Raw genomic sequence first — 13,402 nt, 5'->3', positions numbered from 1 at the left:
AAAACTTGACTGTGGGCCTAGGTCACTACCTCGGCCAGTATTACACTGTGCTTTATTCTTATAGCTTAGATTCCAGGCAAGAACTTTTATTCTTCTTGTATTATTCTGATTAACTATTTTCCTCCCCACAATTAGAGGGGTAGCCTCCTGTTCAAATTGCTTAATAGCATCCTTAGCTCTAGGTTTTGGTATCAGACTACATCATTTACATTACTGGCTGCCTTAGGTCATGTGCCTTCCACTGGTCCAAATAGCTGGAAGAAAGGAATAGCATGCTATGCCAAATATTTCAGCACCATAACTAAAGGCCTGCTAAATGGGGGTACTGGGAGCTGAGGTTTAAGAGATTTTAGCAGCAATCCATACAATCCATAGTCTTTGCCCCTGGAAATGATAATTCTTACATTTTTCATCCCTCTGTAGAGAGAGAGACAAATGTTCCCTTTGTATCATTGCCCTAACTCTTTGCTTTTTTTCTATGCTTTAATTGAGTAAATTTTTACATTTTAGAATCACCATTCTGCCATTAAATGTATTCTAGCAACCCAGCAAGAAATTAAAATTTATTTAAAAATTTAAATAAAAGTATCCCATTGCTACCATTTAAACAATGAGAATTAATTGAAAAATTAATTGAAGGATGTCCAAGATAGATTATACTGTTTACACAATCATGTTTTTAATAGCAGATGAAAAAAGTGATAAATATCCTTGGGAATAAGAGCATAAATATGTATAATGAATAATAATTACTAAGTGATATAATTAAACACATAGTGAGATATTATGTTAACTTACTCATTGCTAAATTGCTAGATAAAAATTAATTTAGTCTTTAAATTTAGAACACTGTGAGAGGAGTTCATGAATTTAACAGATATATGTCATCGCACTTACAAATCTTTTCTTTAATCTTTATCGTGTAAATGTTAACACTCCGATTTCTCATTAGCTGTCTCTTTAATACATTTGGATGTAATTAAACATTTCCAGTACTTCGCAGAGGTTATTTAATAACAGTGGCAGATTCTCAAGTTAGCCACCCAGCAGCCATTTTCGACGGGTGTTATGAACCACCATGAGCTTTCAGTGGGATTTGCTTTGGCTCTTGTGTTAGATTACAGATTTTCCTTCCCCCAAACACACTGAAAAAAATCTCTCTAGCATACAATATCACACACTAAAGCACTGTTTGAGGAACGCATCCTTGGAGTTTGTTGTCCTCTTTCCTTTCTAATGATAAGGGTTTACCCATTCACTAAGTAATGTTTAACAAGACAATGGTTTCAAGACATGTCCATTCATTTTTCAAAGAGAAGACCATCCATTCACAAGTAACCTTAAAATTTGGCTTATTGTAATTTGAAAAAAATATGCTTGGTTTTCCTTTGTATTAAGGTACTGTTTAGAAATTATTGTACAATCTTATAGAGCTAAAAGGAGAAAATATAAATGCACAAATCACAAGAATGAATAGCAAAACCTTACAATTTAAAAAGATGAACTGACTAGGATGTTGTTGTACATTGTGCTGTATTTAATTGAAGAAAAAACTAGAAATTCCTTACTTTATGTATAGTGTTTACAAAATGTCTTTAAAGGTACATAAATATATGTGCCATGTATAGATGTGAAGGAAAGTTAGAGACATATGAATAGACTGGTAGATGTAGACATATAAAGACCATATGTAGGTCAGAATTTGTAAACCAATGAACTGTGAGTGTGGTGTGTGTGTGTGTTTAGTTTTAGGAATATATGACAAATACTGAAATGAAACCAGTATTTAGGACACACCAGCACCTCCTGTCACTGTCTTCTCTAATTCATAGTATACATTAGTGCATGTATTTTGATGAAGGAAAAATTTTAAGTTATAAAATGAATGAAGCACTCTTTAAATGCCCCAGGCACATTTTTAGTCAAACACAGTGCATATATTGGCTGTGCTGTGCTCCCTCTCTATTGAAAGTCAAAGTACTCCATCATCAACTCTTCAATTCTTCATAACATTTTCTTATGACTACAGCATGAATGAATTTATGCATTTATATGTGCTCCTGGTAATATTGGGAGCTTAATTTATATTCCATGGAGTATTCATGGCTACCTCTTCTAATTCCATATTAACATTAAAATGTTACATTAAATCTTTTCTTTGGATGGAGTAATAATTACTTTCATGGGGATTCATTTAAATTCTCATGGCATGAGTCTTCTTTAAAGAAGTGTTTAGCTATCCGTGTTTCTTAGAACTGTGTTTGGGAAACCTATTAAACTTATCTTCATATTTTGTAATTACTTAAATAACACAAGCCAACCTTCCTAAGACTCCATGTTTTCTATCAAATCAACTGATAATGGTGTTTCTCACTTGATGATTGTGGTTTGGATATGTGTTTACAAACAGGTAGGCAGTCTATGAAAACTACTGTCTCATAATTTTTCCAAAAGAGTTTCAAAATAAACAGATTAAAAAATCCATTTACTCCATAGCTGTGGTTTCAGAAAATGCTGTAGGAAACCTGCTGCAAATCATAACGGTGGACCCCATGCCCTAGCCTTCCTGGTGTAGCTGCTGGTTTTCTCACCTGAACATCCCTTTCTGACTGTGCACACCACTTTCCATCACATTCTTCTCTCTTTGTTCACCAAAGTTTACATAACTTAGAGATAAATGTTACTTCTCCTAAGGTATCTGTTATTTTTGTAGAGTTGAGGCTTAAAGACATAGAATTTTAATCATCAGGAAACAGTGGCCTAGGAGATGGCTTCCCCATTAATGGCACTAATGCCAGGCCTAATCACCTGAATTCAGTCCGCTAGACCACATGATAGAAAAACCGAGCTGACTCACGCAAGTTGTCCTCTGACTTGCACTTTCACCCTGAGACCTTTGTGTGCTCTCCACTCAAAGAAATTAATAAATATATAAAATTAAAAACATAAAGATTTATCAATCATAATTGTCAGTAAGCAGAAAGGGAAGATTTGGGAAGAAAGCATGGAGGCCAACCTGAGTGGTGTAAGGTGGTATTCCTGTGTGAATGGGGTATTTGGGGTTAATATAATATCTGAAAAAGTTGATGTCATTTATCACTTTGATTATAGTATTACTGAACACAGCCCTGGAATAAAAGTGAGTGTTTTAAACTAAGAGCCATCTAGTTTGACAAAACAACCTTTGAATGACCTTGATCACATTTTTTTCAGTAAGAGGTATGTTTGTCCTTGTTTCTGACAGTTACATAGTGTTAAATAAGTCACATTACTTTTCAATTATTTCTGTCTTTTAAGATCCCAAAAATCCATTTCTATGGATGTTAAAATTTATACAAATCATTTAATTTAGCATGTGTCATATGGTGACATTCAACAATGTTATTACTATTTATAGCATTAACTACTTTATTCCCCAACACATACAAAAATTCAAAATCTACCAACTTAACAAAGATTAAGAAATATAATTAAATGTTTGGAAAATCTAATTAAAATATTGACTAGGGAATGTGGTTTAAAACAAACACACCAGCCGTGTGCCACACAAAAATAAACTATATCCAAACACAAGAAAGTCAATATTCAAAGTTATTTCCTATCAGTCTTTCACATATAAACTAAGTGGTCACTATAGAAATGCCTTAATGGGCCCCCATTATCACACTATGATACTCTATCGCAGGCTTCCCAAAGTTTAAAACATCACCTTTCATCTGGACAGTGTGCAAATCAAGTTAAATAGCTTTAGGCACTTGTGAGAGTCAGTATTCTTCCCAATGGTAGGTTACTCATGCTCCAGTAATCAGTTCAATACCAATGTACATGTGGACAACACCAACTGGCTTTGTAGGTTATGATAAGGGATAAGAAATTGAGGCCTGGGCAGGTCTGGGAGGAGTTGGAGGAAAGACGTGACAAGTGACAATGTTCAAAATACATCGTACTAATGTGTGAAATTCTCAAAGAATAGAACAATGAAACTTAAAACAGTCCACTTCGGAGATGCTTTCCAATTTCTTGTTGGTAGTAGTAGCAGTTTCTCAATGTGCTGTGGCTCAGGGTGAGGCAAGAACATTCTAGACCCATGTGTTAAGCACCTTTCTGACAACCATCACTGTGAAAATGTTCATTCCTTGGCCTAACTTCATGTTAACGTGGCTGCCCAAGATGTCTGATGCTCAATCTACAGCCATGCAGGAGAGATGTTCCTAACAACCTAAGAAGAAGAAAAGAAGGAGGAGGAGGAGGAGGAGAAAAGGAAGGTAGGAAGGAAAGAAAGAAAGATAGATAGATAGAGATTATTATTATTATTATTATTATTATTATTATTATCTTGTTTTGCTTGGAGAATTTTAGCATGCATTCTATCTCGGTTGTCACTAGCCATCACTGAGCCACATGCCCATGCCCTACCTTCACTGCCTTCACACTAAGAATAAGTGGTTTCCAAAATGATAAAACTTGGTAGTAATGAGCAACAGCCTGCGAATGCCTTCTTCCCTCATTGTCAACCAGCTCCTAACTGCAGCTCTTTCCCCTGTGGGAGTTGGTGCATTTTGGTGCTCTTCCTACAACACACAGCTAAACCTGTAAATGAACCCATAACACATTAATGTAAATATTCATAATTAGCTTACTTTTTTCATAAGCCAACAATTATATGTGAAAGGGGACCCTATGTGTTAAATAATGACTATGTTTAGAACCTTGGAAAATATGTACACACAATTTAACAACGTACTTTAATATCAAAGTAAGTATTCATGATAAGTTAATTTGCGTAGTGGTTAAAACGCAGCACAATTGGGTAAGAGACACTGCGTAGTTCCTGAAGAGCTTAGCCATCTGCTTCCCTTCTCAGAGAGGCAGAGATTAGAAAAAGCATGTGAATTTTGATACCTCCTGGGAGACTGGATAAAGATCACATAGGATTTAGTGAATAGAGCTTGCAAAGAAACACCAATAATTCAGCCTTTTCTTTTACATTTCCAAAGGAGGCATATCAGGATTTTACCCTTCCTTCACACTGTACATGAAATAACTCTGTCTATTTGTTTCGCTGACTGGGCTTTGAGAAAGGGTTGTCAGAAAATACAGTGTTTTTACAGAAATATCAGAGGACACAAAACTGCAAAGCACTAATTCACTGTTAAAGAACTGGAGTCAATCATGTTGAAGTAGGGGCTTGATTTCAGTGAATTCCTGTATGCTCTGCCTCATACTAAAAAAGGCCTCAGGAGTTTCACTGGTGTGTGTGTGTGTGTGTGTGTGTGTGTGTGTGTGTGTGTGTGAGAGAGAGAGAGAGAGAGAGAGAGAGAGAGAGAGAGAGAAACAGAGAGAGACAGAGACAGAGAGACAGACACAGACACAGACAGACACAGACACAGACACAGACACAGACAGACAGACAGACAGATTTTTTTTAAGTTCAGAATAAGTTACTGATTTTCTGTTTTAGACAAAAAAACAAAAAAGCAAGATGCCAATCAGTTTTTAACTGGTCAAAGAAAATTTTCTAATTTTTTATTTGGAACATAAATTGTGGAATCAGATTGTTTACAGAGTGATTTCCTCATGGTCATTAAGATACCTGTGACAAAGGAGCAAGACCTCTCCCTAGGAGTAAGGCAGTTCCTTAAATTTCGGTTTCAATTTGGTTATATGGAAGGTGTTTTTGTGAGCACAAATGAATTGCCATTTGCAGCTCTGAAATCACTTGGTGCTTAGTAAGGCACAAAATACTTGAGAAATTGGTAGTAATAATTGGAAGCTCAAAGACACAGGATTAAATTTTCATAATCAACATTATCAGAATTTTTTATTTCTTCATCTACAAAAAAAGCCATCTATGTGTATACACACATACACCATACATGTACAAGCACACACACATTGGTGTGCATACACAAATATACATAAACTTGCACACATGTACACACACATATGCACATACACAAACACACACCCTTTTCCAACCCCTGGAAGTGGTGGTTATTTGAATATTCTAGTGTTTTTCATACAGTTCTGTAATGTGCCTCTAATGGCACCCATCGCCCTGTGTCAATGTATTTTAACTGACATTTGACATTAAAGAGAAGGAAGCAAATTTATTTTAGTGTTTAAACAACAAAGTTACTAAGTAGAAAATAGCTCTAAATTCGTGGTAAAGTAGCTAACGATCTGCTTGTTTTCTGCTAATTTGTTCAGAGTTACTTTTGCTGCATCTTGAAGTGATGTGTGCCTGGGGCCTGTTTTAGGTTGGTTGTTGTTGTTTCATAGAAAATTACCACAAACTCGGTGTCACAGTGCCACAGAGTTTTATAGTTCTGGTGACCTGAAGTCTAAACAATGTCCCAAGTCTGAGTTCTGTTGAAGACTCCAAGTAACTATCTTTTTTTCTTTGTCCAGCTTCTAGAATCCTCCAGGAATTTTGTTGCCCATTTTCTTAGATTTTAACTATGAGCCATCATTAATGTTCTTCTTTGTTTTCTAATCTGTTGTAATATATTGCATGGTTATGTGTCATTTTCCTAAATATCAAGACTAAACTTCCTACCTCAGAAGCTTTCCTTTAATTGTGCTTGCAATGTTCTTTTTACTATGTGAAGTGGTGGGTGTGTGGGGCATATGAAGTGAGACGTGACTTTCTTTGGAGTGCCACTGGTAATCAGTCAACCATGAGGGGTCATATTGAATTTCACTCTTAAATGATTTGTCTCTATTTCTTTTAGCCTCAAGGATGACTCAGCTCCAGGCATAGTCATAAGCAAGTTTCAAAACTTAGGAACATTTGTACTCATTCTGTGGTTCATGCACATATGTCAGCAATGTAATTATGCTCCTCATTTATCACAAGCTTTCCAAATGACAATGAGAATTGTTAATTCCAACCCATGTCTCATATTCTTCCATTGAAACATAGACATTATTCAGTATGCAGAGCTATCCTTCTTCTCACCTAGGTAAAGTTTTCAGGGTGGATTGAACAAAGACAAATGGCAGCCTGCATTATAACTGCACTATGCTTAAGACTGACTTTTAGTCAGCTACTTACTTTCTTTGGCAAAACAAATAACAGGCCATTTTTAATGTATCTGCCTCATCTATATCCTTCAAAATGCATAGGTTTCAAATGCAGTTTAAAATGGTGAGTTACATTTTATCTCACATTCACAATTACAACATTCTTAAAGAAAGGATACTTCAAATACAGCAAACAGAGCCCTTCAAGCAGTCTTTACCATAGTTGCCTAAACTGCTATTGCTCACTAGTTACAGGAGGTGGAAAACACCAAGTCCCTCATGCATTTGTTTTTTTAGCTTTCATGGATGCTTTAATTTTATACAGCATAATGTGCACGACTTAGGGTATTTTATTATGACCTTGGGAGAACTTAGTTTTATTTTAGCGATTAAATAAATACATCCATCATTCCAAATGTACAATTCAGCACCAGTACCGTTTCAGCTTTAGTTTTCCCTTCTCTGTGCAAAATTATGCTATAAATACGTTAGAAATGTTTGTTTTGCATTGAAGTCTTTTTTGAAAAGTTGAATGTCACATTTTAATTCATGATGGAGTTTGATGGGAATTTTGAAGCATATACACATATTACACACTTTTGTGTATATATTTGTGTGTAATATATATATATATAATATATATATATATATATTATTGTAAGCATGGCATTATCATATCTATCCCACTAAGGTTTCAGCATTTCTTTATATTAACATCATTTTGAATCCTCTCCTGTAGGAATGCAATACATTGTTATTAACTATATTCACCATGGAGAGAACAAAATATTAGATCTTATTTCTCCCATCCAACTATAACATTTTGCTTGTTGGCCAGTTCTCCTCACTGTTCTCATTTTGTATCTTCTGATAACACTGTTCTATCTTCAGTTTTTATGGGACCAGCTTCCTGAGATTTCAGACAGAAGTAGTATGTGCATTATGTGCCTTTGTAGTATTTGACTTATTTCACTTAGGAAAATGTTCTCATTTTGCAAATATTGTCTTCACTGGCAAGATTTTAGCATTTTCATGTGTTACATATGAAAAGCATTCCATTGAATGTACATGCCCTAGTTTCTTTTACTATTTGGTGGATCTTAGTATGTTCTATTCCTTGGATACTGTAAATGGTGCTAAATGAAGGCAGGATGAAAGATGATCCCTTGACATCGTCTTAGGAGTACCAACACAGGGTCTAAGGCAACTGTCTGTCCAAGCGCTCATTACCCAAGAATTGCAACACAGATAGTAAGTGAAACTAGAGTGTTGGATGTCTACATTAAAGTGTTACATGACTATGGACAGTGGGAACAAAAGATGGTTCCATGAGAAAGTTGTAAAGAGGCAGAGGCAAGACTGCCACAAGTTTGAAACCAGGTGATATTTTTAATAAGTCTCATGTCAAACAAGGCTACACAATGAGAATCTACTTTACAAAAATGAAGCAAGAAAATGTTACTGCCATAATGGTCATGGGATCGAACTCAGGGCTTCCAACTTGTTGTCGAGCTCCTTTACTGCCTGAGCTGTCTTTCTGGCCTTCAAATATTTTTTGAAGGTTGGAACTAGTTTTGCAGATCACAAAGCATGCTCACCAGGTAAGCATTACACATTAGACAACCATTATATTTAATATGGGAAAGAACATTCCTATTTGAGATTTTGTCTCAGAAAAATACCACCACTGCCAACTCACTACTGAGTGGTCAAATGACCCTAGAAGAAACTATTAAGGGAGAAGCTCCAAGGGACTTGAAAGGTAGCCCTCTGTGCTCTTCAGTGCACCCAGGTTCAGTTTGCATCACAAACATGGCAGCTTATGACTGCCTGTAAATAGAGTTCCAGAGGGATCCAATACCCTCTTCTGGCCTCCACAGGCTCCCCCATGCATGTGGTACACATATGTTGTTGCAAGCTTACAAACACATATACATAAAAATAATTTTAAAATACAATTTAAAAACTAAAACAGGAATAAACCCTCTAAGCCTATTATGTGAAATAATTTAAATAATCTTCTGGGTAAATTTGTTCTTTATCCATGTACATACATATTTCTGGCAGAAAATAATAAAAGGGATTTAGGTGCTTCTGAAAACTCAAAAACACAAGAAATGTTCCTTTAACTTTACATAAACTTCCTCAAAAACTCAGGATAAATTAGTAATACTTTTAAGTCTTCCTATGAGTTCTCCTCTAATAATCCACCAGCAACAAGAGACAAAAGGCCATAAAAACACATTTCATTTTAGAAATGATGAATGTGTGTTTTCATATGAATGGTGTTAACCACCCCATGTTTAAGTTACCAGCGAAGTATAAAGAGAATTAGCTGATTTTAACTAATTTCTGAAAAGTCATAGCACCTATCTGACACTTTGTTGTTCCGAGGTTGTTTCCATTCTTTAACTTACTTACCCCTTGTTAAGCATACTTTCCTGTGTCCCTGGATCATTAGCTGTTGAATACATATGTATCCCCTCACTGTGCCTTAGACTTTAAAATTTACTATCAGAGTTTTCAAGTTATATTGGCTCTAAACTTCTGTATGATACCTTGCTAAGGATAACATTCTCAGTGGTGTAACACATTAATTGTAAGGGCAATGACATAAAGTTATTGCAAACTGATATGGCAAATTTTGGCAAGGATGTAGGATACTCAATTGAATTGATAGATCATACTTTTGATGTTTAAACTGATAGTACCCATATAAAAACATCTATATTATCAGTTCATCTGATCATCTCTGACAAGAAAATAAAAATTAACTATTAATGGCAATTAATAAATTTCTCTCCACCACTGAAGTTTAAAAAAATACAAATTACAATAAAATTTTAAAAATCACTGTTTTCATATAAGCACAAACATCATAGTAAGGTCTTACTAATAACACAATGAATCGACATTTAATAAGCTGTGGCCCAGCCTTCCTTATATTTCCCCACTCTGATTCAGGTCTGTTCTGAAGAGTTACACATGTGCTGGCTGCCGTCTTTCCCCTTAGGGATGTAAGTGAGCAGCCCTCACATCCACATAAGCCTCTTGTTTTAATTACAGTGAAAGACACTGTGTTTTCTACAATAGAGGGGTTATTTTACAAAGATCTGTCTGACTATCTCACAAGTGTGGGTTGAAGCATTAAATGGGATGAGTGGAAATCTCACATCCATATGGTATGGTGTGCTTCTGATTAAAAGAACTAATTAAAATAAATCAGAAGTTGTATTTTAAATAATCACCTCAAAATACTGGAAAATATCTTAAGGTTATATTAAATTTTTCTGCAATGGTACTTGTAATATGTGATTGAAAAATAAACAGATGGGTATAGTAAACTTTTAATTGTCATTTCCTAAAGATATCAAAAGTATTGTCTTACGTTATATCAATTGTGTGTATGCTCCATGTACATGCATGTGCACACATCCATACCACAGAGTACTTGTCGCGGTTACAGGAAGCTTTTTTTGCCTCTGTGCTTGACCCTTTCTTGAATCTCACTACTCTGGTGGAAAGTCTAGTCCCTGTCACTTTTAATTCCCCCTCACTTCACTGTCACATACACAGCCTCCTATAGCTACAACTTCTCGCACTTACAGATTGTTTGTTTCAAGATTTGATCATTCTCCTAAAATTTAGACAAATATTTTGCCATTTATGTGTATTCATTCTTGAATGTCTCCCAAGTATACCAGATTCTGGGTATATTTCAGAAAGGATTGAAAGGGCGAACGATTGTGATTCAGAATTTCAATCAAGATTCTGACATCTAAAGTGACAGTGGACATGGTGTTTCTTTCAGTTTCCTCATAAAATACAGTGTTTAAATTTTGTTCCAGCAGTGTGTTTATCCACTCCACCACCTCATTGATCTTCCCATATCTCCTTTCACTCTGTGCAGTTCATTTGCAGGAACTGAGAAATCCCAGGCCAAATCCCCTCATTTTGTTCCCACCTCTCCACTAGTCTTGCAGAGGTCTTGTGGTATTTGGTGAAATGCATGAGCTTCATTTGTCCCCACAATCCTTTACCATTTCACTTTGTTTATTTTTATTTTATCTTTTCTTCATCACCCTGCCCTCATTGTTCCTTTGATGTATTGACTACCTTTTTATTGGTCTGTCATCTTTAACACACTATCTTTTATTCAAAAGAATGCCAAGGTCAACCTTTAAAAGCTCTGGTCTCATCTGGTCACACTCTCAGTCACATCTTCCATAGCATCATTCTTAACATTATTCTTCACTGCCAGACCCCACCTCTTAATTCTTACTGTTTTCTAAAGAACTTATTTCTTGTAAATACATTGAAGTCATTTCCCTCTGGTTTGTTCTATCCTTGCACAAAAGCATAATTAAAGTTGCACGATTACAGATAAATCAGAGTTTTAGTTGTTTGTATTTTTTTGCTTTCATCCCCCCCTCCCCCCATGCCTAGACAAAGATTTGGTGACTGTCATCATTAGTTCCATCTGTCAACTTGACAGGAAAGTAGAGTCATTTGGGAAGAGAAAACCTCAACTGAAGAATTGCTTCCATCACATTGGCCTGTGAGCACATCTTTGGAGGCATTTTCTTGATTGCTGTTTGATGCAGTAGGGTCCAGCATTCTGTAGTCAGGGCCGTCCCTAGCGATCCCTGGGCCTGAAGTTTTTAATAAAGGTAGATGAATATGAGCCTAGATGCAAGTCAGTAAGCAGTTTTCCTCAATGGACTCTGCTTCAGTTCTTGTCTTTAGGACTTCAGTTTCTCCCATAGCTTCTTCCCTCAATAATGAACTGCAACCTGTAAGCGAAATAAACCCTTTCTTTCCCCAGCTGGTTTTGGTCAGTGTTTTCTTACAATGAAAGAAAGCTAACTAGGGTGGGAATAGAAAGGCTTTTGAAGCGTATGTTTATATTATTGTTTCTTAACTCGCTATGAGAGACAGGCTTCTGTGAGTCTAGATACTTTTTATTTTTCTAACTTTATGACTTACCTTAATTTTAAGACACCATCCCTCTAGCCAGGCCTGGTGGCGCATGCCTTTAATCTGAGCACTCGGGAGGCAGAGGCAGGCAGATCTCTGAATCCAAGGACAGTTTTTTCTACAGAGTGAGTTTCAGGACAGACATGGCAATAACAAAAAACACTATTTTGATAAACAGAGAGAGAGAGAGAGAGAGAGAGAGAGAGAGAGAGAGAGAGAGAGAGAGAGAACAAAACAATAACAAAAAGACTTAATCCAAATGTGAGTTTTCAAGCTTATACACATAAGATTATATAAAGTATTTGAAATAGTCATAAATCCTTAGGTCTCACACTTAGGATTTCCAGCAAAATAGTTATTTAATTTCCTACTATGTTTTAGCTACATCATCTTGGGCACTTCTGTAGACAGCTGCAATAGTCTCTGAACAAAAAGATACAAAACTTGTATGATTAAGCTTTGATTAGCACTTCCTAATGTTTTAACATCCTCTCTACAGTAACCAGGCTGCCCCGAACCTCCACTGACCAATGCTTCTGAGATGCTCTGTTCCAGTGTCACAAACAGTTGTTCATGATCCTCCATAATTCTTTATACTTAAAATACGACAAGAAGTTACTAATGTGGACTTAGTCACAAGCTGTACAATATGGAAAGACTTTCAGTAGGTACTGTGCTTTTATCCCTCTCCTTGTGACAATTGTTTGCCGGTTGAGAGGAATACAAGAAGGGAAATCTTTCACCTGAAGGTAATAGAGTAGTGACAAGCCCTCAAACCATCCACTATGGATTTTATAGAGAAAACATGGCTAATAGCATTTGACCTTCTATAATATTTTGAGCATTTCTTAGAAATTTGTATTGTCATTCCCAATTATTTAAATTATTTTGTCATATATCTTATTTTATCTTTACATATAAGCACACAGTGTTGAATTTCATCCCAAAGTTTTTTTCTAAATGAACTCCAAATATTATGTGACTGCCTTAAGCCAAATTTAAGTCTTGCCCCACAATATGTGAACATATTTATAAATATGATATAACATTATTGAGTGAAAAATTACATGTTTAATTTGAATACAGTTTAATATACATTCACTTCAACTATAAATAGAATAGCCTATTATAACACTAACCTTAAAAGGCCGTATTATGTAACACAAATTATTAAACTGTCTTTTAATAAAAAAAGAGCTTATTGGGGTAAATTCTGAAAGATCAGAGAGACAGAATAAGCCACAGCCAACCTTACCTTGCTAACTCCTCAGCTGATCCTGTTTCCTCAGACTGAAAACCTCTGGGTCCTCACCCTAAATGGTCTTAGCTGAACTGCCACTTAAAAGCTTCTAGTTTCTGGTCCTCACACCTTATATACCTTTCTGCTTCCTGCCATCAC

General features: G+C 35.8%; 1 protein-coding gene across 5 annotated transcripts in view; it reads left to right on the top strand.

Moving 5' to 3' along the window:
• Lrp1b (LDL receptor related protein 1B) overlaps positions 1-13,402 on the top strand; it is a 1,927,307-nt gene that overhangs the window by 326,623 nt on the left and 1,587,282 nt on the right. The window lies entirely within an intron of this gene.

The sequence above is a fragment of the Peromyscus leucopus genome, chromosome 4 (genome assembly GCF_004664715.2).
Source record: "Peromyscus leucopus breed LL Stock chromosome 4, UCI_PerLeu_2.1, whole genome shotgun sequence".
Taxonomy (NCBI): Eukaryota; Metazoa; Chordata; class Mammalia; order Rodentia; family Cricetidae; genus Peromyscus; species Peromyscus leucopus.
The sequence above is the reverse complement of the archived record's forward strand: the minus strand, read 5'-3'. Positions and strand labels throughout refer to the sequence as shown.